The sequence below is a fragment of the Urocitellus parryii genome, chromosome 6 (assembly GCF_045843805.1).
Source record: "Urocitellus parryii isolate mUroPar1 chromosome 6, mUroPar1.hap1, whole genome shotgun sequence".
Taxonomy (NCBI): Eukaryota; Metazoa; Chordata; class Mammalia; order Rodentia; family Sciuridae; genus Urocitellus; species Urocitellus parryii.
In genome coordinates this window covers 91,920,400-91,944,923 of record NC_135536.1, presented here as the reverse complement: position 1 = coordinate 91,944,923, position 24,524 = coordinate 91,920,400, and the positions used below count along the sequence as shown (strand labels likewise).

At 40.3% G+C, this 24,524-nt stretch overlaps 3 non-coding genes across 3 annotated transcripts; 2 read left to right on the top strand and 1 right to left on the bottom strand.

Moving 5' to 3' along the window:
• Positions 1-16,415: 16,415 nt before the first annotated feature.
• On the bottom strand, positions 16,416-16,487 carry Trnah-gug (transfer RNA histidin (anticodon GUG)). The gene has a single exon. It is a non-coding gene; the product is annotated as a tRNA-His (tRNA).
• Positions 16,488-17,104: 617 nt separating this feature from the next.
• On the top strand, positions 17,105-17,176 carry Trnah-gug (transfer RNA histidin (anticodon GUG)). Its single transcript has one exon. It is a non-coding gene; the product is annotated as a tRNA-His (tRNA).
• A 1,427-nt stretch (positions 17,177-18,603) lies between these two features.
• Positions 18,604-18,675, top strand: Trnah-gug (transfer RNA histidin (anticodon GUG)). The gene has a single exon. It is a non-coding gene; the product is annotated as a tRNA-His (tRNA).
• The last annotated feature ends 5,849 nt before the right edge of the window (positions 18,676-24,524 follow it).

The following is a 24,524-nucleotide window of genomic DNA, read 5'->3' as shown; positions in this document are numbered from 1 at the left end:
GGATCCCATATATTTATCTATACACACACACACACATACATATATGTATATTTATATATAAATTTTATATATATAAATTTATATATTTATTAATCACCCCTGAGTCTAATCCACAGTATTAAACTCAGGGATTAAACTCAGGAATGATTAATAAATAAATTTATTAATAAGTAATACTATTAATGAATTAATAAATAATAAATTATTAATAATAAATAAATTTTTATTTTATTTTGAGACAGGGCCTCGATAAGTTGCTGGAGCTGGCCTCAAACTTGCAATCCTACTGCCTCAGCCTCCTGAGTCATTGAAATTATAGATGTGCACCACCACACTCAGCTTTAATTTATTATATATCCAATTATAGTTTATCTTTTGAAATGCTATTTCTAATGAAACTGTAAGCTTCTTGAATTTTGCCTGTGAGAAGTGTCTTTTCCTTACCAGCTTTGTCCCATAGGATAGTTTACTTTTAGGGTGGTGAGACGGTGTATGTGTAAAGGATGTGGAAATAGAGGAGGGAGATAACAGATACCCCTTCACACTGCAGCACCAGTCCTGGACAATTCCATGATCAAGTGCTGACTAGCCTGCTTTTCTAGTGTAGAGTCCCTAAAAAGAACTAATTTAAAAACCAACTAAGTATTATCTGACTATGAGAAAAAAAGAATGAGAATCTGGCAAATCCTAAGGAGCCACTACCTCTTTGCTCTGGTATTAGGGATTCTACCTTCTTCTTTCCTTTCTTCTGCTTATTTCTAAGTTTTCTCTATTTCCTTTTCTCCACCTCCTTCCCTCTCTCCTCTTTCTCTCACAGTCCTTCCTCTCTGTTTCATATCTCTCCTTCTTACAATTTGGAGGGCTCTGCTGGAAGCTGTGCTACAGAGAGCTTGAGAAGAAGAGCAGTTCCAGAATGCCTGTGGGGGCCACCTCATTCCTTTCAGAGCTGAGCTGGCTGGCGGCCTTGGCAGAGAACACTAAGGGAGGCGAGCACTGGTCATGTGCATTCGAGGAAGTGGATGAACGGGCAGTCCCAGCTTTGTGATGGGAATGGAGAGTCCCAGGAGGATTTGTGAAAATGGTCTTGGGTTCTAGAAATCTGATATCAACAACTTCCCATTATCACAGTCTTATTGAACTGTGGATTAGAATTTAATTCTAATCCATTAGAACAGGATTGTTGAAGAGAGTTGGGGGTTGGTTTCTGGTTGTAAAAGGTTGACCTCTAGTATTCCTGAATGGTTTATAGTTTGCTGATTATGGCCCAAGTGTGAAGAGGACAAAGTCTAAGAAGTTTCATTTTGATTCCCACTCAAACCTTCCCTACATACTCTGACTATATCCAGTTGGTGAAAGTCTGCCTTAATTTGGAAAACAAGTTATAAGGAAGTAATCCTTGTCCAAATTATTTGTTATGAAGCAGTTCAGGATTTAATCCCTCTTGGGTTTTTGTTTGTTCATTTTATTTTGTGGGTGTTTTTTTCCCTCCTCAGGTTTTACTATTAAGGCAGGAACGGAAAGATTTGTATCAGAGACTCTGTGGGCGAAGTGACCTAATGTCTTTGGGGAAAGTTGAATTTCCATAAGCCTTGATTTTCACTTCTGCAAAATGGAAGTGATAGTGATTATGTCTGCCTATGAGATTAGTAGAAACGTCAAGTTAGAGCCAATGTGAGAAGGAAAAGAAAAACATTGGTATAAATGTGGAAGTGCTCCAAATATTACTTTAATAACTAATTTAAGTGTAAAGATGTTAATAGAGGTGCTCTCCCTCCCCACAAACTAGATTGTTCTCTTATGTTTCGGGTACCACTCCAAAATTTTTACCTGAATTTTCTCGTTTTTTTTTCTTGACCACAAATCCTTGAGGAAAATTCTATTGCTACCCCAGTTTTCCAAATAAGGAAACTCAGGTGTAGCAACATGAAGTCATTGGCCAAAATCACCAAATAAGCAAATGACAGAGTTGAGCCTGAGCTTAATCCCCCTATTGTTACCCAGAACCCTCTAGTTCTCATCCTGCCTCAGCTGCCCAAGCTGTCCTCTTCTCCCCCTTTTCCTATACTGCTCATCCTCTCCCCTCCCCCACACTAGGTGTTGAACCCAGGAGCACTTTACAACTGAGCTACATCCCTAGCCCCAGCCCACCCCCACCCTCTGCTTTAAAAAGTTTTATTTCTAGATAGGGTCTAAGTTTCCTGGGCTGGTCTCAAACTTGAGATCGCTATGTGCCTCAGCCTCCCTCCTGAGTCAATAGGATTACAGGCTGGCGCCACCACTCCTGGCTCTACACTGCTTATCTTTTAAAATCCGACTCAGGATCCTCCCTTTTCCTGCAAGCCTTTGGACTTCAGTTTGGTACCTCCACTCATTGTCCTCTTTTATTGCCTGAGCCCCCGTTTCAACATTGCCCCAATTTCAAGATGCAGCAATGCAGCTCAGGGTTGTGCCTGTGTTACAGAGCTAAGGATGATCCAGCCAGCCTGGGGGAGTGGGAAAAAACTGGATGCAGAAGGCTCTATATCATCAAGGTGAAATCCAGCTCTCCATACTGTTTTCCCTCTTACCATCTAGAGTCACACTCACTCATCAACCCACATCCTCCATAGCTCCAGGGAGGTATTTGTCTTTCCCCAAAGAATCTCACATTTACCACCTAAGCCAAACCTTTGGACAAACTAGTTTAACATTTAAAAGAGAGATAACAATGGCATCTTTACAAGGGAATAGAATTAAATGAAACTAATTCACTTATTAAATGAAATAAACAAAAGCCTTCAACATATTGTCTGGGACAGATATTTAATAAATATTCTTTCTCTTTTCTCTTTTCTGCATGGCTCTCTCTTCTTATTCTATCCCTAAATTTAGGCTCAACGATCATCCTATCATACCAAGTTCCTTGTTTTGTTTAGTTTTGTTTGCTTTGTACCTGCTGAGTTCCTGACACATGTTTGATCATCTTCTCTTTTATTTAGGGACCACAAGCAAATCCAGTAAGGTGGGACCAGGGTTGGGCTGGACCCCAGGCCATGTTTAAACTACAAGGGCAATGGTCCAAACTCGTGGAGTCAAATGTGCTCTCAGGTCCAAAAAGTGACTTCAGAACCAGAAACAAGAGGCACCTAAGTCATCAGTGTCAACACAAATACTATGTTAAATAAAAATTACAAGAGGCCATTGTTGTGGACTAAGATCCTGAACAGACCAGATAAAAAATCAAAACGGAGTCACTCACACTAAAGTTCATGTCAGCAAGCTGTTTCTTTAAAGAATTCAGGATTATTTCTAAGAAATCAGGATTAAGCTGGGCAGTGCCGCCAATTGCTTCAATCCCAGCTACTCAGGAGGCTGAAGCAGGAGGATCACAAGTTTGAGACCAATGTGGGCAACCTAGCAAGACCCTCTTTCAAAATTAAAAAGTGAAAATAAGAAGGGCTAGGGATATAGTTCAGTGGTAGAGCACTTGCCTAGCATATGTGAGGCCCTGGGTTCTCTCTCCAGCACCACCACCAGGAAGGAGAAGGAGGAGGAAAAGAAGAAAAATTAAAGAAATAATAGTCAAATTGTGGTTTTTAATTTTCAGTTTTAATTTTCCATTCCCTGATGATTACTGATTCTGAGAATTTTTTCCTGTATTGGTGGGCTACTTGTGTATTTTTGTTGTTGTTAAGAAAAGTCTGTTCAGGGGCTGGCTCAGTGGTAGAGCGCTTGCCTTGTATGCTTGAGGCCTGGATTCGGTCCTCAGTACCGCATACAAATAAATAAATTTAAGAAAAAGAAAAAGAAATGTCTGTTCAGGTCTTTTTGCTCATTGTTTTTATTTGGGTCTTTGTTTTCTTGCATTGAATTATTTGAGCTTCTTAAATACATAGGATAAGGATATCAATCCCTTATTTGATGTATGACTTGCAATTCTTTTTCTCCCATTCCTCCAGTTATCGCTTCAGGAAAGTAACTTTGAAATGACCATTCTCCTTTTTGTCCTTTGTTTCTGCTTTCTTCAGCCCTTTTCTGACTAAAAACCCAACCACCTATGCTTGGCTCATTGGAACTATTACTCTATTTTACAGAAGAAAGTGTTGCCTGATTCTAGAATCAAAAATAATATAGTCAATTAAGATCTTTAAATTGTGTGTGTGTGTGTGTGTGTGTGTGTGTGTGTGAGAGAGAGAGAGAGAGAGAGAGAGAGAGAGAGAGAGAGAGAGAGAGAGAGAAACACCCAGGGCCTTGCACATGCTAGGCAAGCACTCTACCACTGATCTACATACCGGTCCTTTTTTTCCTCTCTCATTTTATTTTGAGACAGGGTTTTTGCTAAATTGCCCCTGCCTTCCCTTTGCAATCCTTCTGTCTCAGCCTCCTGAATAGCTGGGGTTACAGATTATTTTCATCCTTTGAAACTAAAAGTATCCTCTCACATATTTGATGTAAGAATCGAAACAAAATATTTATCTGATTGGTTTTGTAAACAAATTTGGAGCAGCAAGTTCTTTGCTGCAATCTTATTTCTTGTTAAGAGCAGTTATCTCCTCAAGGGAACTGAACATTATGTCTGAGATACTGACTGTCCTATAAAGAGAAATTACAGGGCACTCCTTTTTCCAAGAACAAGCTCTAGATTGGAATTCTTTATCAAAAGAAGGGTATCTGTTTGTGATTAATAAAACCTACAGGATGATTCAGCACAGTTCCCAAGGAAAATGGCTGTTCAGATCCATTTTGCATAATATATTACAGGTATACTCTGTACAATAAGTTATACATTATGTAAAATATTAATGGGCAAATTTAATTTAATTGTAGCAAATACAATGAAAAAATAAGGCAAATAATGTTTTTTCCACATAACTATAAAGTTCAGATCAAAAAAGTTAACATTAATTTATTCCTTAATAATTATAGTCAAAGTAAGCTAGGTGCAGTGGAGCATACCTCTAATCCCAGTGGCTCAGGAGGCTGAGGCAGGAGGATCACAAGTTCAAAGCCAACCTCAGCTACTTAGGGAAGCCTAAGTAACTCACTGAGACGCTGTCTCTAAATAGAATACAAAAAAAGGGCTGGGGATGTGGCTCAGTGGTTAAGACACCCTGAGTTCAATCCCTGTTATCAAATCATCATCATCATCATCATCATCATCATCATCATCATCATCATCAAAGTAAGTGCTACATTTTTCTCATTTAAGGAAATTACTAGGATTTTTTTAAAATATCTTCCAAATATCACTTGCCTTTGAAAGTAGCCCTTATTAATCACACACTAGCCTTCGATAAGTGTTACATATATTAATATTATTATTATTATCTTTTAGGAACACTGCAGAATATGAAAATAAAATGCTAGACAATGAATAGAATGCTGAAGAATCGTATTTTTGTAAAATTAAAAAAAAACACTCCCTGCTCTGGTGAGCTGAATGCTTCCTATCCAGAAGTCCCTGCACCTGAGCTGAGGGCCCCATGCATGGTGGGGTTCTGCCAAGAGTATAGGGGCACCAGTGAGATGTCAAGCTCTATGTCAGAGCACTGACTAGCTTCCATTGAACTTGAAAAAGGCCTAAAGGGGAAAGGAAAGAAAACAGAGACACAGCCCTAACATAACTACCAAAAAATTCAAATTATTATTAATAATAACAACTAAACTTTATTGAGAGCTTACTAGATACTATGCTCCGGGGAAAGGGCCTTTTTGTATATCATTTCACCAAATCTCAGTGGAGTAGTTACTACTTTTTCAAATCCTTATTTACAAAATGGGGCTTATAGAGGTGAAACCACTTTCTCAGTTGCTATTGAGTGTAAATCTTAGCCATGAATCCAGACATTTGAGTATTTTCCAAGTCATAAGCTTTAAGTAGTTGGTTCTAAATTTTCCCCCTGGAACCCCTAGAGCCCCAGAGGACACTGATAGAGGACATCAAAACTGGGGGACTGATTCAGCCCCTCACTTCACACCACAGGAAGTTTCTCTAATTCCTGCAAAAGCCTACTCTAAATAACCTTCGACCAACAGGTGCAATTTAATATTCTCCTGAAATGAATAAAGAAAACTTTAGTAATAAGAAAGTGCCACCAGGCTGGCACAAGCTTTGAAATCTGCAAACACTGCCTGATATGGTTTGGATCTAGAATGTTCCCCAAAATCTCCTCATATGTTGATGGTTTGGTCCCCAATGAAGCAATGTCTAAGTTGGAACTTGGGAAGAGATTGAATCGTGAAGGTTCTAACCTCATCCATGGGGTAAATCCATCTGAGGGATTAATAATATGAATGGACAACTGGGAGAAGGTGGAAACTGTAGGCAGGTAGGGCCTGGTTGGAAGAAGTAAGTCACTAGGTGTGCACCTTAGGGATTATATCTTGTCCCTTGCCTCTGCCTCTGCCCCTCCCCCTTCCCCTCCCCCCCCCTCCTTCTTCTTCTTCTTCTCTCTCTCTCTCTCTCTCTCTCTCTCTCTCTCTCTCCTCTCTCTCTCTCTCTCTCTCTCTCTCTCTCTCTCTCTCTCTCTCTCTCTCTCTCTCTCTCTCTCTCCTCCATGGCTACCAAGAGCCGATCAGCCCATAGCAATAGTTAGCTGATCATGGACTGAAAGCTTTGACACCATGAACCAAAATAAACCTTTCCTCCTTTAAATTTTTTTTTTCAGGTGTTTTGTTCACTGTGAGGAAAGCTGACTAACACACCACAACCCACAGGCTGGGTTCTCCAGAGCTTTTCCAGATGGAGGATCGCTGACTCTGGCATGCAAGACCAGAAAGCTGCCGGCCAGAAAGCTGGATTGGAATGGTTGCTGCCATCTCCTTACATCACTACTCCCTACCTCACCACAGGAAATCACCATCCACACTCTTTTTGAGAGCTATAGGGGAATGGGTCAGATGGGAGATCGGATAGAAAGGGCCATGGCCAAGGCAGCATCTGTACTGAAGATGGATAGCACAGATAAATGGGAAGTCAGCCGAGGGTCTTCAGAGCCCAAGTCTCCTCTCCCTTTGCCTTTCTTCATCCTCTTTCTGTCTCTGGCCTGATCAAAACCCATCTTCAAGAAATGATCTGAAATTAACTGCCTCACTGGAAACTAAAGTCTAAGAGTAGCACATGTATTTTCTGTATCCTTTTAAAGATGTTTAAGAATCAGTGAGCAGTCAGATGTGAGGGTGCACTCCTATAATCCCAGCAATTCAAGGAGGCTGAGACAAGAGTATCACAAGTCCAAGGCCAGCCAAAGATCCTGTCTCAAAAATTTTAAAACTGGGCTGGGACTGTAGCTCAGTGGCAGAGTGCTCACCTAGCATGTGTGAGCACCACATACTTGTCCATCTACAACTACAAAAAAAAAAAAAAAAAAATTCAAAACTAAGTAAAAATTTTAAAAGGACTGGGGATTCAGCTCAGTTGCCTAGCATGGATAAGGCCTGTGTTTCATTCCTAGCAACACACACACACACACACTCACTCACACACAAACATACACAAACAAACACAACCAATGAGCCAGTGAGGAAGGTAGATTTAGGTTTGTTCAGGATTATTTCCCGTAATACTTGGCTCCTTAAAATTTGTAGAGTAGAAGGGAGGGAAGGGGAGGGGGCATGGGGCATGGGGCAGGAAAGATGGTGGAATGAGATGAACATCATTACCCTAGGTACATATATGACTGCACATGTAACACTACATCGTGTACAACCAGAGAAATGAAAAGTTGTACTCCATTTGTGTACAAAGAATCGGAATGCATTCTGCTACCATATATAACTAATTAGAACAAATTTTAAAAATGGAAAAAATTATAGAATAAATAAATTTTGGAGGTTAACAAGTCCTTCTCAAAATTCCATAATTACATCAATCTATTGGGCCAGCCTGTGGACCAATGGGCCACAAGGACAGAGATTTTGAGCAAAGGGACTTCAGGTGCTAAAAGATTTAAGGCCTGCATGGATCCTAGGCAGAAAAATGTCTAAAGCTAACACTAAACACTGTGTACTATATGTCCCACAGGTGTCCTTGCAGATCCTAGCAGTGACTTATAAGCTTTACCTCCAACTCAGGTTCCAGAACAATAATATGCTGGCTCTAGCACTGGAAGGTAAGCTTCCCACCTTGCTGGGCTGCTGTGAAATTGGTCTGGATTAAGCCTTCCCTGTTCTGTTGACTGAATTATGTTTCCCTCAAAAGTCATACATTGATGTCCTAACCGCTAATATGACTATTTTGGGAGTAAGGAAGAAATTAAAATTAAATGGAATTACAAGGGTAAGACCCTAATCTGATAGGATTGGTGTCCTTATAAAGCCAGAAGGCTTTATCATTCTAGGTCTCTCTATGCCATGTGAGGACACGGTGAGAAGGTGTCAGAACATGAGGCAGGTAGAAAGCTGAGCAGCAGAAACCGAATAACTCAACACTTTGGTCTGGAACTTTCTACCTCCAGCACAGTCAGGAAATAAATTCTGTTATTTAAACCACCCAAGCTGTAGTATTTAGTCATTTCAACCCAAGTGTACTAAGACACCTGCCTCCTCTCTGATGCTTTAAGATTTATAATCAAGAGAGGTTCAAATGGGTAGATATACCGTCTAAGCCCACTCTCACTCAAGCCAAATATCCTTTACTACATATCAGCGAACACACTTTACCCTGCACATCATTGGTCTTTTGCCATGTCTCAATGAGACAAAAAATCCAATGAGGCCCTGGTGATACCAGAGAATCTTCTTTTTTTGATCGGAGTTTGTCCCCAGGCTCTCACTATAAAGGAGGTTATCTTGAGGATCTCCATGAACCAGATTATGTTACTCTTGAGTGGGAGGACAATATTTTAGCACCTTTTAACAAGTGAGCAGGTTAGCAAGGGAATTGGATAAAAAGATATATTTAATAGGGAGAAGGAAGGTTTAAGAGCCCTGGGGAAGGTGGGGAGCTTAGGGACCAGGGCTGGTCTCTATAATGTGAAACTGAAATCAGCAAATAAATTCGCTGACTAGATAGTTTTCCCCACATCTCCCCAAAAATAGAAAACTAAAGTACTTGATGCTGGTACAGCATTAACTTTAGCAAAGGTTAATAAATAATTTTAAAGTATTTAAGATAAAATGTTCAATGATTAACTGATTATCTTTCAAATTAAGGAACAGGGCTCCAGGGGTCAGGGACCTGATCAGATAAGTTACACAAGCCAGAGGTGAGGTCAGGGTGGGAAGTACTAGATTGGAGAAGCTGTAACTGGAAGAAGCCCTGTTAGAATTTTCTGGGAAGATGAGGTGAGGGGTAGGGGAACAATGAATGTCCAAGCCTAGGAGGCTACAGACTCAGTTAATTGACAATTCTGTTTATCGGTGTCATGCCTTGGGATGGTCTTGGTGCAAGACATTAATCACAAATTCTTGCCCTTTCCAAACAAGAATACAACAAACTGTTAGGAGAGGAAGTAGAAAAGAGACCACTGATAGCAAGGGTTTTTCTTTGAAACTACTTATTATCAGATATATTGCCTAATCCTGCCTCATTAAAATGTTGGGCCTCTGGAAATATTTAAGGGAGTACCACCCTCTGTTATATTCTGTAAAATTACAAAATGCTTCTGTCCTTCCTGGTGACTAAGCTTTCATTGCCTTATGTGGTTCCAGGAAAGTAGACCCCTAAATCATTCAGCACATACTCAACTTCTTTAGAATCCATTGAAAATTGCTGGTGTTTCCCCTGCATTCATATAACCATATTTACAAATATGGTTTTATATAAACAAAGCATTCCAATAAATTTCCTTTTCAAAAGTCACAAGAGCACTGTGACTTTTTGAGACCCAAGCAAGTTAAAGATGATAACACTGGTAATCTATAAGGGGACAGAAATTTGCAGAAGCCATTACTAAAGAATGGGAAATCCTTTTTTTTTTTTTTTTTTTTTTGGAAGAAGGGGCATGCAGTTGTGAGTTGTTAAAGCAGAAATGAAATGTCTGTGAAATGACAGCAATGGCGAGGTGCTAAGAAATTCAGTGAGACCCTGTCTCTAAATAAAATACAAAATAGGGCTGGGGATGGGGCTCAGTGGTCTAGTGCCCTAGAATTCAATGATAAAGAGAAATTTCTCTTTCTTTCTTTTTTTTTTTTCTTTTCTTTTCTTTTTTTTTTTTTTTTTTTTTTTTGGTACTGGAGATTGAACCCAGAGATGCTTAACTACTGAGCTACATCCCAGCCCTTTTTATTTTTTGACACAGGGTCTCACTAAGTTGCTTAGTGTCTAGTCAAATTGCTGAGACTGGCCTTGAACTTTTGATGCTCCTGCTTCAGCCTCCTGAGTTGCTGAGATCACAGGTGTGAGCAACTTCACCCATCTTAAAAGAAAATTTTCAAATCAGCCAGGGGAAAAAGACATATTACACACAAAGGAACAAAGATACAGATTCATCGGAAGCTATGCAAGCAGACAGTGGAGCAACATCTTTAAATTAGTACAAGAAAAAGCTGTCAATAATAATAGTATTGGGGCTGGGGATATAGCTCAGTTGGTTGAGTGCTTGCCTTATGCATAAGGCCCTAGGTTCAATCTCCAGCACTGCCAAAATAATAATAGTAATAATAATAATAATAATAATAGTAGTAGTAGTAGTAGTAGTAGTAGTAGTATTTTATAGGAAAAATGATGATGAGGACAAAATAGGCATTCTCAGACTTCCAATGCATAAGGGAATTTATCAACAGCAGATAAGCAGTACAAGAAAATTTAAAAGAAGACCTTCAGCAGAAGGAAGACGATATCAGAAAAATATATAATTCTATACAAAGAGTCAAGAGAATAATTATAAAATACATTTTTCTTATCTTAAATTTCTCTTTAAAAGATAATTGGCTGATTCAAACAAAAATAATAAGCAGGGCGCTGTGTTTGTAGCTCAGTGGTAGAGTGCTTGCCTATCATGTAAGGCGCTGGGTTCAATCATCAGCACCACTTAAAAATAAATAAATAAAATAAAGTGTAAAAAATACAATAGCATTATTTTTAAAATACAAAAATAGCAAGGAGGCTCAATGGCAAAACACCTATAATCCCAACAATTTGGGAAGCTGAGACAAGAGTATCACAATTTCAAGTCTAGCCTCAGCAACTTAGGGAAGACTGCAAATTAGCAAGACTAAATAAAAATAAAATAAAAAGACTGAGGATGTAGTTCAGGATAAAATACCCCTATGTTCAATCCCCAGTACAAAAAATAAATAAATAAATAAAACAAAAATAACAAAGTATTGTGTAGTTTACAACACAAAAAAAAGTAAAACATTTAACTACAGTAGCAAAGAAAAAATTTTTTAAAGTCAGGAGAGGAGTTATACTGTTATTTATTCCTAATATTAATTGGTACAATGTTATTTAATAGTAGATAGTGATAACTTGAAGATGTTTACTGTAAGCTTTCTAATAATACTTCATAAAAACAAAATAGAGAATGGTAGTGGTCAAAAAAGAGAGAGGAGGATAAAACCGTTTAAGAAATGCTCAATTAGGGGCTGGGTTTATGGCTCAGTGGTAGAGCTCTTGCCTAGCATATGTGAGGCACTGAGTTTGACTCTCAGTACTACAAATAAATAAATAAAATAAAGGTCCATCAATAACTAAAAAAATATTTTTAAAAAAGAAATTCTCAATTAGTCAAAAAGAAGGCAGAAAATGAGAAAGGAGAAAGGAAGGGACAAATAGAAACAAAATAGCAACATAGGATTCAAACTATAAGTGTCTGTGTGTGTGAGTGCATGTGTGTGTGTGTGTGTGTGTGTGTGTGTGTATACATTCCCTTTTGGGGGGATACAAAGGATTGAACCCAGTGGGTGTTTAACCACTGAGCTACATCCCCAACCCCTTTTATTTTTTTATTTCGAGATAGGGTCTTGCTATATTGCTAAGGCTTCAGCTAAATTGCCGAAGATGGCTTTGAACTTGTGATCCTCCTTGCCACTGGGATTATAGATGTGCACCACCGTGCCAGCTATAGAATCATATTAAATGGAGAAGTCTAAACTAACCAATGAAGAGGTCAATAGGATAAAAATAAAACAGAAATTAATGAATTTCTTCTACAAAAAACACTTTAAAGACACCGAAAGATTAAAGGAAAAGGATAGAAAAAGATATACTGTATAACATTAATCAAAAGAAAGTTGGGGGCTGGGGATGCAGTTCAGTGGTGGAATATTTGTCTAGAATGCACAAGGCCCTGGGTTTGATTTCCAACTCTGAAAAAAAAAATGGTAGCATGGCTATATAAATAATCAGACAATTAGATTTCAAGGCAAGGAATATTTCCATGGATTAAAAAAAGAATTCTTAATAATAAATAGATCAATTCATTAAGATGACATGACAATCCAAAATGCATGAAACAAAAACAAAAATCAAGAAATAGACAAATTCACAATGGGATTTTTTTTTCAACACCCCTTCCCATTCATTGATAGATCAAGTAGAAAGAAAACCATCAAGGATTTAAATACTTGAATATTACTTTAAAACAATCTGATCTAATTGATAATCATTCCCCCATTAATAGCAGAATACATATTTTTTTTCAAATGCCTTCAGAAAATATACAAGATATCCCAGGAATAAAATCCTCTGGGCTCAGATAAATCAGAAGTGAAACTTTTCCAGCCTCAGTTTTCCATACCTACTTCTTGGGATGGAGCGCCTTCTAGTGGAATCCAGTCTGCTGCCTCTTCCCTATATGTCCCTGCAAACAGGCTGGGTGGTGACTCCCTTCCAAATCACCATCTTCTCTCAGAACTTTCATGTCAATGCTGGAGATGTAATTTGGTGGTAGAGAGCCTACTTAGCCTATATGATGTCCTGGGTTTAATCCAAAATCTCAATGTTCTCCCCACATTGATGAGGTTCAGTAGACTCAGCTTCTTATAGTAACCTAAGAATTCACATGGTAACCAATGAAGAGCTCCATTAGAGCTCTAGAATACAGCAAATTTTTGTGTGCTGACGAGTCAAGTGGTGAGACCTTGTTAAAATGAAGATTCTGATCCAGTAGTTCTGTGTACAAGTAGATCAAGATTCTGAATTTTAAACAAGTTTCCAGGTAATATGGAGGCTCCTAGTCCAGTCTGCTTATCAGTGGCAACATGCTGCTGGTGGCTGACAGCAGCAGTCCCAGGTATGCTAGGAGTAACAAGGAAGCCATAGGGTCATTGTTTAAACAAACAATCCAGAGTTTATAAATCACTGTTGTTGCCTCCTTAAGTCTACACACTTATACCAAAAACATATTTTGCTGGAATGTTACTTAAAATATTTTTTAAAAACATTGTTACTTAAAACATTTTAAATTGTTGAAACTTTTTGCACCTTAAAAGACTAAGGGGTGATGTCTTTTTCTTTGAAGGCAGATTTAAAAGCAGTCAAAAATCCTTTCAAATGAATGTGATTTTATATATATATATATATATATATGGAGGTGGATTCATGCATATGGCTTATAAATCAACCCTGAAGATAATTCCCAAACAAGAGTTCAAAAAGGATTTGGGGCAGTTTATTGTAGAGAGTGTAATGCTAAATTGGAAACAATGCAAGTTAAGATGCTTAAGATCCACTGTGCTCATTTTTAAGGAGTTGGTTTCTTTATCATATTCTCACCTACTATTTTATTTAGGTAAAACTTGAATATGGCTTAATAAGTTCTAGGCACTGTTGCTTTACAAATATTTACTTATTTGATCTTCATAATAAGCCTGCTTCCCCCACTCCCAGATTACAAATAAGAAAACTGAGGCATTGAGATATGTTACCTGCCCAAGGTTGACCAGCTAGTAAATGGATGAGTCAGGATTCAAATCCTAGGCAGTATACTTCCAGGTGCCAAAGACTTCATTACTAACCTATGCTACCCTTTAATATGAGTTAGGAGTAGCCTAAAGGAAGGGTGTCAGCTACTACACCTCAGTGTCTATCAGAAAAAAAGGATAAAGAAAGTCAAAGTTAGCTGGTTTGGGTTGCATACTCTGGTACTCCCAGTGACTTCAGAGGTTGAGGTAGGAGGAGCACATTTGAGGCCAGCCTCAGTGGGACTCTGTATCAAAATTAAAAACAGAGATGTAGCTCAGTGATAGAATGCCCTGGGTTTGCTTCCCAATACAAGAAAGAAAGAAAGAAAGAAAGAAAGAAAGAAAGAAAGAAAGAGAAAATCAAAGCTGACTTGGACTCAAGACTGGAAATCTGCAGAAAGTAATAAATCCAACCAAAATGGAAACAGCTGGAGCTAGAATGTGTGCACAGAGAGCTCTTACACAGCCTACCTCTTTCATGGATCTCAGACCTAAAGGAGAGGTTAGGCCTCAAGCTGGAAGTGGGGGAAAGTGGGGACCACATTCCCAAAATCAGAAATCACAAAATGGTTTCAAAAACTAAAGGCCACAAGGAGAAGGGGTGCTGGCTGCTGCTTAGAGAGGCTCCTAGGGCAGCAGAGTCTTGGTGATGTCTTCCCAGGCCAGGGCCTCAGGGTCTCTAGCTCTCAGTTTTTGCAGCCCAGAAACTGCATTGTATCAGTGTACCCAGAGATAAGCAGCCTCAAGGAAAATGAATCATACCAACTAGACTCTTAAGAGACTAAACCAAAATATCACAGGAAGGAGAACAAGTGCCAGCAGATCAGAAGCTAATGCAGAGCAATGTTCTTTGCTGCAGGAAAGTCTAATGAACAGTCAAATCATCATCAAGTCTATTTCATGGGCCTGAAATCAGAGTAAGGGGAATTGACAGAGTGACCTCAAAAGACAGTGTTATGAAATTTTGGCAGCTGGATGCACCCATCGCCAGGATGACTATATACCTGCCAAAAAGGCTAGTAGTTGGAAATGCAGGAGAGGACCCTTCCCTCCTGTACTCTTCCTACAACCAGGTCAACCTTCAACCCTTTCAGTTCAGCTTTCTCCAGCATTCTTGACTTCAGATGTGAATGGTTCGTGGGGTACCTCACATGGTGGACATTTATGGGGTTTGTTTTCTTGGTTGTTTTTACTTATAGAGAGTGAATACTCCTGACTTTATCCCAAAGTTCTGGAATCAGCTCATAACCCATTGCACAGAAGTACCAGCAGAGAGTAATGAGGGGCTGGGAGCAGGTCCATTAAGGAGAAAGCCAGATCTTTCTTTGCTTCCCCCATACCACCCCCATGCCTTATTCCAGCTCATAGAATAAAAAAAGTTCAGTGTAGTTATTTGTTGAAGGATATAAGGAATAGAGTAGTCACATTCCCATTGAATAGTTCTGTTTTGTTTTGTTTTGGTTTAGTTTTTTGGTCAGTGATGTTGATTTTCTAAATATATAATTCTTATATCAGACATCCAAACCCTGGCAAATTCTCAGGCTCACCTTTCCTCATTCTGAGTGTTCAAGCTCAAAACACTCTTGTTGTCTGAGCTGTCCTGTTGTGATTTTAAACTTACCAAATCTAGGGAATTGGGAGCTAGGAGACCCAGGGAAATGACAGCCTGCTGCAGTCCTGGCTTTTTGCATCTTTCAGTAAATCTGTGCTGATGGATTATGGGTAAAAGGGGTGCACTATCATTACAATGTCCATTTCTCCCAGGAATGCTCCCTGACTGCTTTGCTGCCACCAACAACAACACCCACCCCTCTGGGAAGAGCTGGAAAGGCTTATTCCTCACTCAGGCCTCTCTCATTCCCTCCTTGACAACAACCCAGCTGCCACTAACAGCCTGAGAGCCAAATCCAAAACTCACTTCTGTTTTACCTAATGCCAAATGACAGACCTGAATTTGTTGAGTTGGATTTTTTAAGTACACATAAAGCAAACCAACAAATACAATTTGCTTTAAACCTGAAGTAGAGTGGGGATGGTGGGTTCAAGAGAAAACACTCTGTCACCTATGAGTCTATGGAGATTGAGGTTACAGATCTCTCATTAGCACCCCTCTTAGTGACTATAAGAATCAGCTCTCCTGCCGGTCATATTTTTCCTTGTCACAGGATCTGAACCAAAAATGGTTGTCAAATTTATTCTAATCCTTAATGCTTGCACGTGTTCCTATAGTCTATATCCCCAAAATGTTGACGTTTTAGCAAGTGTGAAGTTTTTTTGAAGGACCCAATATATGACTCCACCATTGCCAGGGACCAAATGAGGAAGGAAAAAAAAAAAAAAGGTACCACACGGAATCATCCAAAACCAAGACAATCACATACTAGGAAAGATGGATGAGGCTAGTTTATTAGCAGTTGAAGAATTTAAAAGAAAGAAATGTCCCAGGAGACCCATACAACTTTCTGTATACACACGATAGTCCATTATATAACACCAGCCCGGGCCTCATTCGAGGCAGAATATGATTTAAACACAGAGAACTTGGTAAATCCAAAAAGACGCCCCTTGCCGTGCCATTGTTCCCACAATGCCGTGACTCGGATTCGAACCGAGGTTGCTGCGGCCACAACGCAGAGTACTAACCACTATACGATCACGGCGAGCTACCAGGACGCCACACTGCGCGGGCGACTGAGTGTGACTCTTCTCGTCTAGAAGGCCGCTGTCCCGGCTTTCGTAAGCTTCCTGTTGTAAACTAGCTCTCCCAACCACCCGACCTTCACACTGACCCCGAAGAGAGGTACGAGCACCATGAACTTCCCACCCCGAAGTCTGCTTGACGGTCTGTACCGACAGCAAATGACAGGACATGAAAAAGCTTTGCAAACTAAAGGATTTTTATGACGCCACGTCTCTGTTAATGTGAAACCCCAGGTCACCCGAACAGGGGCCCGGGGTCCCTCTCTCGCTCACCGTGCCCCAGCTGCCACGCTTTCTGAAGGAACTCTTAAATTTTACGAGAAAGAATTATGATCCACCCTCACAACTTCCTTGGAAACGGGAGAAAGGGACCCCCAAGCGCGGCCCACACGGTGGCGTGGCCGGGGTACCTGGCCTTTGGCCCAACAGAGAGCAGAGGAAACTAGCGCGTTTGCGTGCAGTCACGGAGGGGAGAGGCGGGAAGAAGCAATGACAAATTCCTGACGTGCAAAAAGGTGGAGCTTTCAACAGAGACGTGGTAGGAAAAAGAAGGCCTTCTTTGGGTCCTCGGTAGCTCGCCGTGATCGTATAGTGGTTAGTACTCTGCGTTGTGGCCGCAGCAACCTCGGTTCGAATCCGAGTCATGGCATCGTGGGGGACAATGGCTTGGCAGTAGGGTTTTGTCTCATCGCCCTCTTTCATTTTTACCCTGAGTTCTGGAAAAATGTATTCTAATTCCCTTGTGACAGTTGAGAACGACGTTTACACCAGCTCTGGCTAAATTGGTCTGCTGCAGGGCATAGGCTTTCCATTACTGTGCGCTTACCCTCAAATTTTGGAGGCAGCACAGAGAACTCGCCAGGCTATAAAGTGTAATAGGCATCTGTGCAAATTTCCCTAATTCAGGAATGAGCTCCACGGGATTGGAAGAAAAGGCTCCTCAAAGGAAGTAACCTTTGAGGCAGCTCTTAAAAGTAGAATGGAAATTCGTCAAGCAGCCAGGATAATTTAATGTGCAAAGGCTAGAACGAAGTCTTGAAAAGGCATTGTCATAATTCCTCTCATAAGTGTTCTCCCTACGTCTTCTTTATGAAGTCCCCACCCCCACAATGCCCACAGGCCCTGGTCTGACTGTTGACGCTTCTCAAGCACCTGTTGAGTGAATGAGTGCAAATAATTAAAGAGTGGGAAACGACACGGAGGGCCAAGTGATGAGCTGGAAAAGCAGATGAATTTACTGCAGTCTCGAGGGTGAGGGTGGTGAAAGGATTCAATCCGTGTTCGGCAAGATCCTTCTGCAGGAACGAATGACACTTGAGAGGCGGGTGGTCACTATGAATTCACTTGTCAGGAAACCACTAGCACATTCCATTTAGCAAATAGCCACTGCTCACCGTATAGCGACTCAGTTTAGGCTCCGTTAGGGCGCCAGCACTGATGGACAAGAATAAAAACCAGACTCGATCCCTGCTGCCACCTAGGGACACAGCGTAGGGTGGGTGCCCGACGCGACGGAAGCCTTGAGGAGGGGGGAGTCAGAGCCCGGGGACTGTAGGTGCGGCAGGGCTCAGGAGAACTGAGAGGGTGAGGTGGGTTCGTTGAGTTCAGCCTACGCAGCCAACACAGTTCTGGGGGCGTCCACACCCTCCACAAAGGCTGTGTCAGATCACTGCTGCGGGAATCAAGCAGCGAGGAGCACCCAGGAAGAATGGCCCCCTACAGGCAGGGGAATCCCGATAGAGTTTCCAAGTCACAGGAGACTGACCTCTCACAAGGACGGTCTGAGCTCTGGTCAGCCCAGTCCCTGGATGCACAGGCGGTCTCTTTCCATTCCCCACCCCACTCACAAGTAGCCCACCACCAGAAGCTCATCATCACATTTTCTGGCCAATGAACCAAAATCTCACACAGAACCTGAGCAACTGGAGATACAGCGGTGCGCCTGCGCATTCTGATACAGCGTCAGGCTGGAGCCCCGCCCCATAGGTGGGTCTCTTAGTGACGCACGGACTGGGAAGGCCTATGACTGCTGAAGAGGACAATCAGACGGCCGGCCTTACAGGTCCCCGGTAGCTCGCCGTGATCGTATAGTGGTTAGTACTCTGCGTTGTGGCCGCAGCAACCTCGGTTCGAATCCGAGTCACGGCATTGTGGGAACAATGGCACGGCAAGGGGTTCGCTTCCTTTTGCCGTTTTTGTACACCGTAATTCACTTCCTTGAAAAGAAACTGCTGTTTCTCTACCTTTGAAACTCAGAGCTACTTCGTAGTTACCTCCAGTTCTCCAAGTACAGCTTTAAAATCTCGCTCCGGAAAATTTGTGTCCGAATTATTCGACACTGACAAAACAGCGCCCCCATGACCTTGTGATCCCTGCCACCCTTTATGCGTGTTTAAAACTTGGTACATTCATTTTTGAATAAAGAATACATACATACATACAAGCCTAGTGAGAAGTAAAGCTCCTCATACTTCTGGTCACCCACCAATTATTGCCAGTTTTCAGTATCTTTCCATGACAGTCCTTGTATAAATAAATATGTATTTATGTTTGTGTAAATACTTTCCTCTTTGTTTATTGCAAAGGAATCTCCTTCCATCTTGGGTCTTGTCTTTTTCCTTCCCAGGCCTGGACTCAGGCAAAATGAAAGAAGGGGATTCTTTGCTGTATCCATAAGAACCTTTGGATGGAAGCCTGGGCCCTGTTGACAAGAAGCACTGTTTGATTTCAGGTTGGAAGGACAAAGAAGAAGCCTGAGTTTGGAGTATGGAAGAGAATATTGACTTGTCAGTCCATCTGAAGACCCTCCACTCCCAAGACCCAACTTGAGTCACAAACTACTATCATTATAAAATTTAGCCTAGCCTAATGGTAGAACACTTGCCTGACATGCACCAAACCCTGAATTCAGTACCCAGCACTGGAGGAAGGGTGCGGGGGAGCAAATAAAATAGAGTTAGGATATTCCTTCAAGTGAACTGAAGACAGAAGTGAATAAGTCTTGCACGTGTTTGTGTTCCAAGCACACAGTCTCCCCACAAATATTTGGACAGAGTTTTTTAAATGAAGTATATAAAGTGACCAGGTTTGTTTTTTATTGGGCGGTGGGGGGTTGTACCAGTGGTGCTCTATGACTGAGCTACATTTTTTTTTTTTTCATTTTGAGACAGTCTCACTAAGCAGCCCAAGCTGGCTTCAAACTTGGAATCCTCCTACCTCAGCCTTCCCAGTCGCTGGGATTACAGGCATGTGCCACTATGCCCAACCAGGTTACTTTATGATTTCATATTAAGTTTTGTTCTTTCAATACAGAACCATGTTATTTTCATATCATATAGGAATAGTCTGTGATTCCACTAAGAAAAATGTGCTCTCCTACTTTTCAAGTGAAATTTAGCCCTCTAGGTGTTTTCCTTCCTTCATTCCTTCTTTCCTCCCTTTTGTTTTGTTTCTGATTTTCTTTTTCAATCCTTAACAAAAATATTTCTGGTAAATATTTTACTTTCCTCTTAATATTACAGTCAGGAAAAAAAGTGAAAGTTGGTGATAAAATCAACTCACCTGGAGCTTCAATGAAATTGTAAGGCCTTGGATGGTCTTTGGAGATATAGTCTCATCTGAAGGCACCCAGGCTACTCATCTTCTGCCAGTTGTGCTTGATGGGAATATGAGTTCAATGCATCAGATCTTCTGATGTTTCAGGAGAAAACAGCAATCTTGAGTGTTATGTGTGAGTTCTCAAATTTTTAAATATTGGCAACTTATTCAATTAATTTTTTAAACATTAGGTTGAATGAAACTATGTAGGCCAAACAAAATCTGGCACAAATGAAGTTCCAGCTCCACATCCAGACTCTCAAAAAACAGAGTACATAGGTCAGAGTGAAGTGGATGTGGTTATCCTCTCAGGGAGATGAACAGAGTCAGACCCAGACAAGGCTGGAAGCAAAAGGACCAGACTTAGAAAATGACAACTCTCAGGAGAAATAAGAGCTTAAGTCTGGGCATCCAAAGTCAGGAAACAGGGAGTGAGCATACTTCACTGGCTCAGTGCACTGTGAGAAAAGCAAGGGCTCAAGACTGGGGGCCTCAAGAAGTATACAATGTCGGGAGATTTGAAAATGAGAGGAGAGAAAACCAGGAGAATATCATTCTAAGGAAATCTTGGGTGAAGAAGGTTTCACAAAGAAGGGAGATCAGATTCCAGTGCTACAAAGATGTCAAGGAGAAAAAGAAATGAGAAAATTACTGGGTTTGACAGAAGTCATGGCTGACTTCTTGTTGTTCTTGTTGTTGTTGTTAATACTTTGTTTTGACACAGGGTCTCACTAAGTTGCCCAGGCTGGCCTCAAACTTGTAATTCCCCCTACATCAGACTCCTGAGTAGCTGGAATTATGTATTTGCCACCATATCTGGCACCACTGCTAACTTCTAAAACCTTCTGTGAGAGCAACTAGGTGTATGTATCAAGAGTAAAAAAAAAAAAAAAAAAAAAAATTACATTTTTTTCCTCAATAATTCTACTTTTGAGAATCCCATAAAATGAATAAATCTTAATCTAGGAAGTGCTATCTGCATAAATATGGTCATTACAGAGTTGTTTAGAAAGAAGGAGATTGGAAATATCCTAAATGTTAAAAAAATAGTAATCATTAGGTAACGTTGTGTTAAACCAAAGCATATTCATTAGGGCAACATATTAAATAGCCATTCTAAAAGTATAAAGTCAAGGTTTAAATGCCTTTCCACCTACAATGAGTAAGATTCCCTTAAAGCAATATCTGATCCAAGTCTGAAACAGAGAAGGTATGAAGTGAGTCTAGAAAATCTTGTGTGAGAAAGAAAGTTTTACTTAAAGATTGATTATACCAAGTCAAAAGGACACAGGAACCTTTTGAAAAGGCTCCTATCAGCCAAATCTGTAACAATTTGAGAATTAGAAAGAATAATAAGCTAGGCACAGTAGTACGTGCCTGTAATCCCAGGGATTGGGGAGGCTGAGGCAGGAGGATAGCAAATTTGGGAACATCCTTAGCAACTTAGTGAGGCCCTAATAATTTAGTGAAAGCAACTTAGTGAAAGGCCCTAATAATTTAGGTAAAGCATCCCTGGGTTCAATCCCCAGTACTACTACTAATAATAATACCATGATAGCAATGGATGTTGAATAAATTTTTTTAAAAAAAATTCAACTTATGGGGATAAGGGAAAGACTGTGGGCAGGGATGGTGATAAGAAAGATCTTCTTTATAGAAAAATGCCAGAATGCCAGCTAATAAGGGCAAAAGGAATGATAGACTAGCGTCACCATCTTGCAGTCCCCAGTGTAGTAACAAATATAAACAGATCATCAGGGAAGGCTTAAGATATTAGGTAAAATGTTGTTGGAAGCAAATAGCCAAAAAAGCCTCAGTACATCACCCCACAGCTCACTTGAAATAAAGTCAATTGGAGTGATTTGGTAGACTTCAGCTTAACCAAATTATCGAGTCTAGCATCCCAATAAAGGGACAAGTGGGCATTTCAGGACTATTAATGTGACACTCTGGGAAGTCCACAACATCTCCTATGTAGTGGTCTTTTCACAAATGTTTAATCTGAATTAAATCATGAACAAACATGAATGAACAAAATCATGTGGGACACTCTACATAACAATTAGCCTGAACACTTCAAAACCATAATGTCATGAAAAGCAAACCAGCAACAAAAGAAAGGGGGACTGTTTAAGATTAAAATAGACTAAAAGAACTTCACAAATGCAGCAGGAAACTATAAAAGACACATGAGAAAAATGGGAAACTTTCATATCATCCTTATAATGGACAACACTTTTAAATAAATGTTAAACTTCCTAAACGTGATAGGGGTTTTGTGGTCCTATAGAATTCCTATTCTTAAGAAATCTCTCTCTCTCTCTCTCTCTCTCTCTCTCTCCCTGTCTCACACACACACACACACACACACACACACACACACAGAGAGAGAGAAGAAAAAAAGAATAAATATGGCAAATATCTAAATTCAATGAATCTTGGAAAAACATGTACAGGTTTCCTCTGTGGGCTTTTGTTGTTGTTTGTTGTTTGGGTTTTGGTACCAGGGATTAAACCCAGGGCACTATGAGTTTCATCCCCAGATCTTGTTCTCATTTTGAGACAGACTCTCACTGAGTTGCTGAGGCTGGCCTCAAATTTGTGATCATCATGCCTCAGCCTCCCAAGTCACTTGGATTACGTACTTTTTTAATATTTATTTTTTAGTTTTAGGTGGACACAATATCTGTATTTTACATTTATGTGGTTCTGAGGATCTAACCCAGTGCCTCGTGCATGCTAGGTGAGCATTCTACAACTGAGCCACAATCCCAGCCCTTCACTGTACTTTCTTTGAACTTTTCTATAGGTTTAAAATTCCCCACCACCCCCAAATAGAAGGAAATAAAGGCTATATTTATATTTAAATGGAAGGAAATAAAGGCTATATAACATGGGGAAATCACAATACAATGTTAAGGGAAAAAAAGAACATAAAGTTGTGTGTATACCACAATTACAACTATACAAAGCTAAGAATAAGAGAAATTACCTTTGTTTATTTCAACTTTGTTAAGCCAGTACCATGTTACAGGCTCTGTACTAAATGGTAGGAACTACTCCTGCTTCCCAACAGAATCCAACTCTACAGTGAAACACAATGTAAGGGTTTGGAGGAGTGTTACTGTGATGGCCTCCTCTCTGAATCCTTGGTTCCCATCAAAGTGCCTGCCCGCCCTGAGGTGCTCAACATTACCAGCTTCCAAGAGCTCACACTCTTCAGGGAAGGAAGCTTCATTAGTAACTTAAAACAACAGTAAGTGTATAATGCACACAAGACATTGTAATTTTAAAATTATCATTTAAGTCCTATCATTAGGGCTTTTTCCTTCCCTCTGAAATAATTTAACTTTGTTCCTGTTCTTCCCCACCAGGAATACTCTGCTTCCTTATAGTGCTGCTCCCCACCTTTATGCCTTCATTCAGCTCAAGGCTGGCACCCCTTTATTTCATCTGTCCAAATCCTACACAGCTCAGTTCTACCTCCTGCAGGAAGTCTGCAGACTTGATGGATTCCATTCCTTTGAGCTGTCATCAGTCTGACTCTGTTCTACTTTTTTTTTAATACCAGGGATTGAACCCAGGAATTCTTAACCACTGATCCACACCCCCAGCACCTTTCTTAATTTTTTATTTATTTATTTATTTTTAAATTACAAACAGGTCTTGCTAAATTGCTTAGGAGCTTGCTAAATTGCTGAGGCTGGCTTTGAACTTGCAATCCTCCTGCCTCAGCCTCCGGAGCTGCAAGTGTCACTGTACCCAACTCTGTACTACATGTGGCCTCATGTGATACCTTTCATTATAAATATTTTACAGTTTTATAAGCTAGTTCATATCCATCATCTCCCTTAATAACAATCACTATTTCCCTTTCCAGGAAAGGATGAGTGGCCTTGACCAAATATCTGTTTAGAGCCCACAACTGTTGACTCCTTATCAGTGATCTTTCTGTTCCTTCACACTTGATGACTGTGGAGACTCTCACATATGGATGATACCAGAAGAATAGTATTCTGGTATCATCTCTGTCCAGCTTTGCATCATTAGTTAATATTTTAAACTGCACATTTAAGAAACTTGTACATGTTACATTTTCTGTTGTACTTCATGGAACAAAGCACAATACCAGATTTTTCATTATCTTCTACAGTCCGATACTCAAAGTGTACTTGCTCTGGAGCCAGCAACATTTGTGTTACTTGAGAGCCTGTCAGAACTACAAAGTCTGGGATTGCACCCAAGCTAGACCTACAGAATCAGAATCTTCAATTTAACAAGATCCCCAGGAGACTCATGTTCACATTAAAGATTGAGAAGCATATATACACAACATGCCCTAGAATGTGACAAATATTTTGAGACTTGGAGCCCAGGGAAATCTAGAAAATTTGTAATTT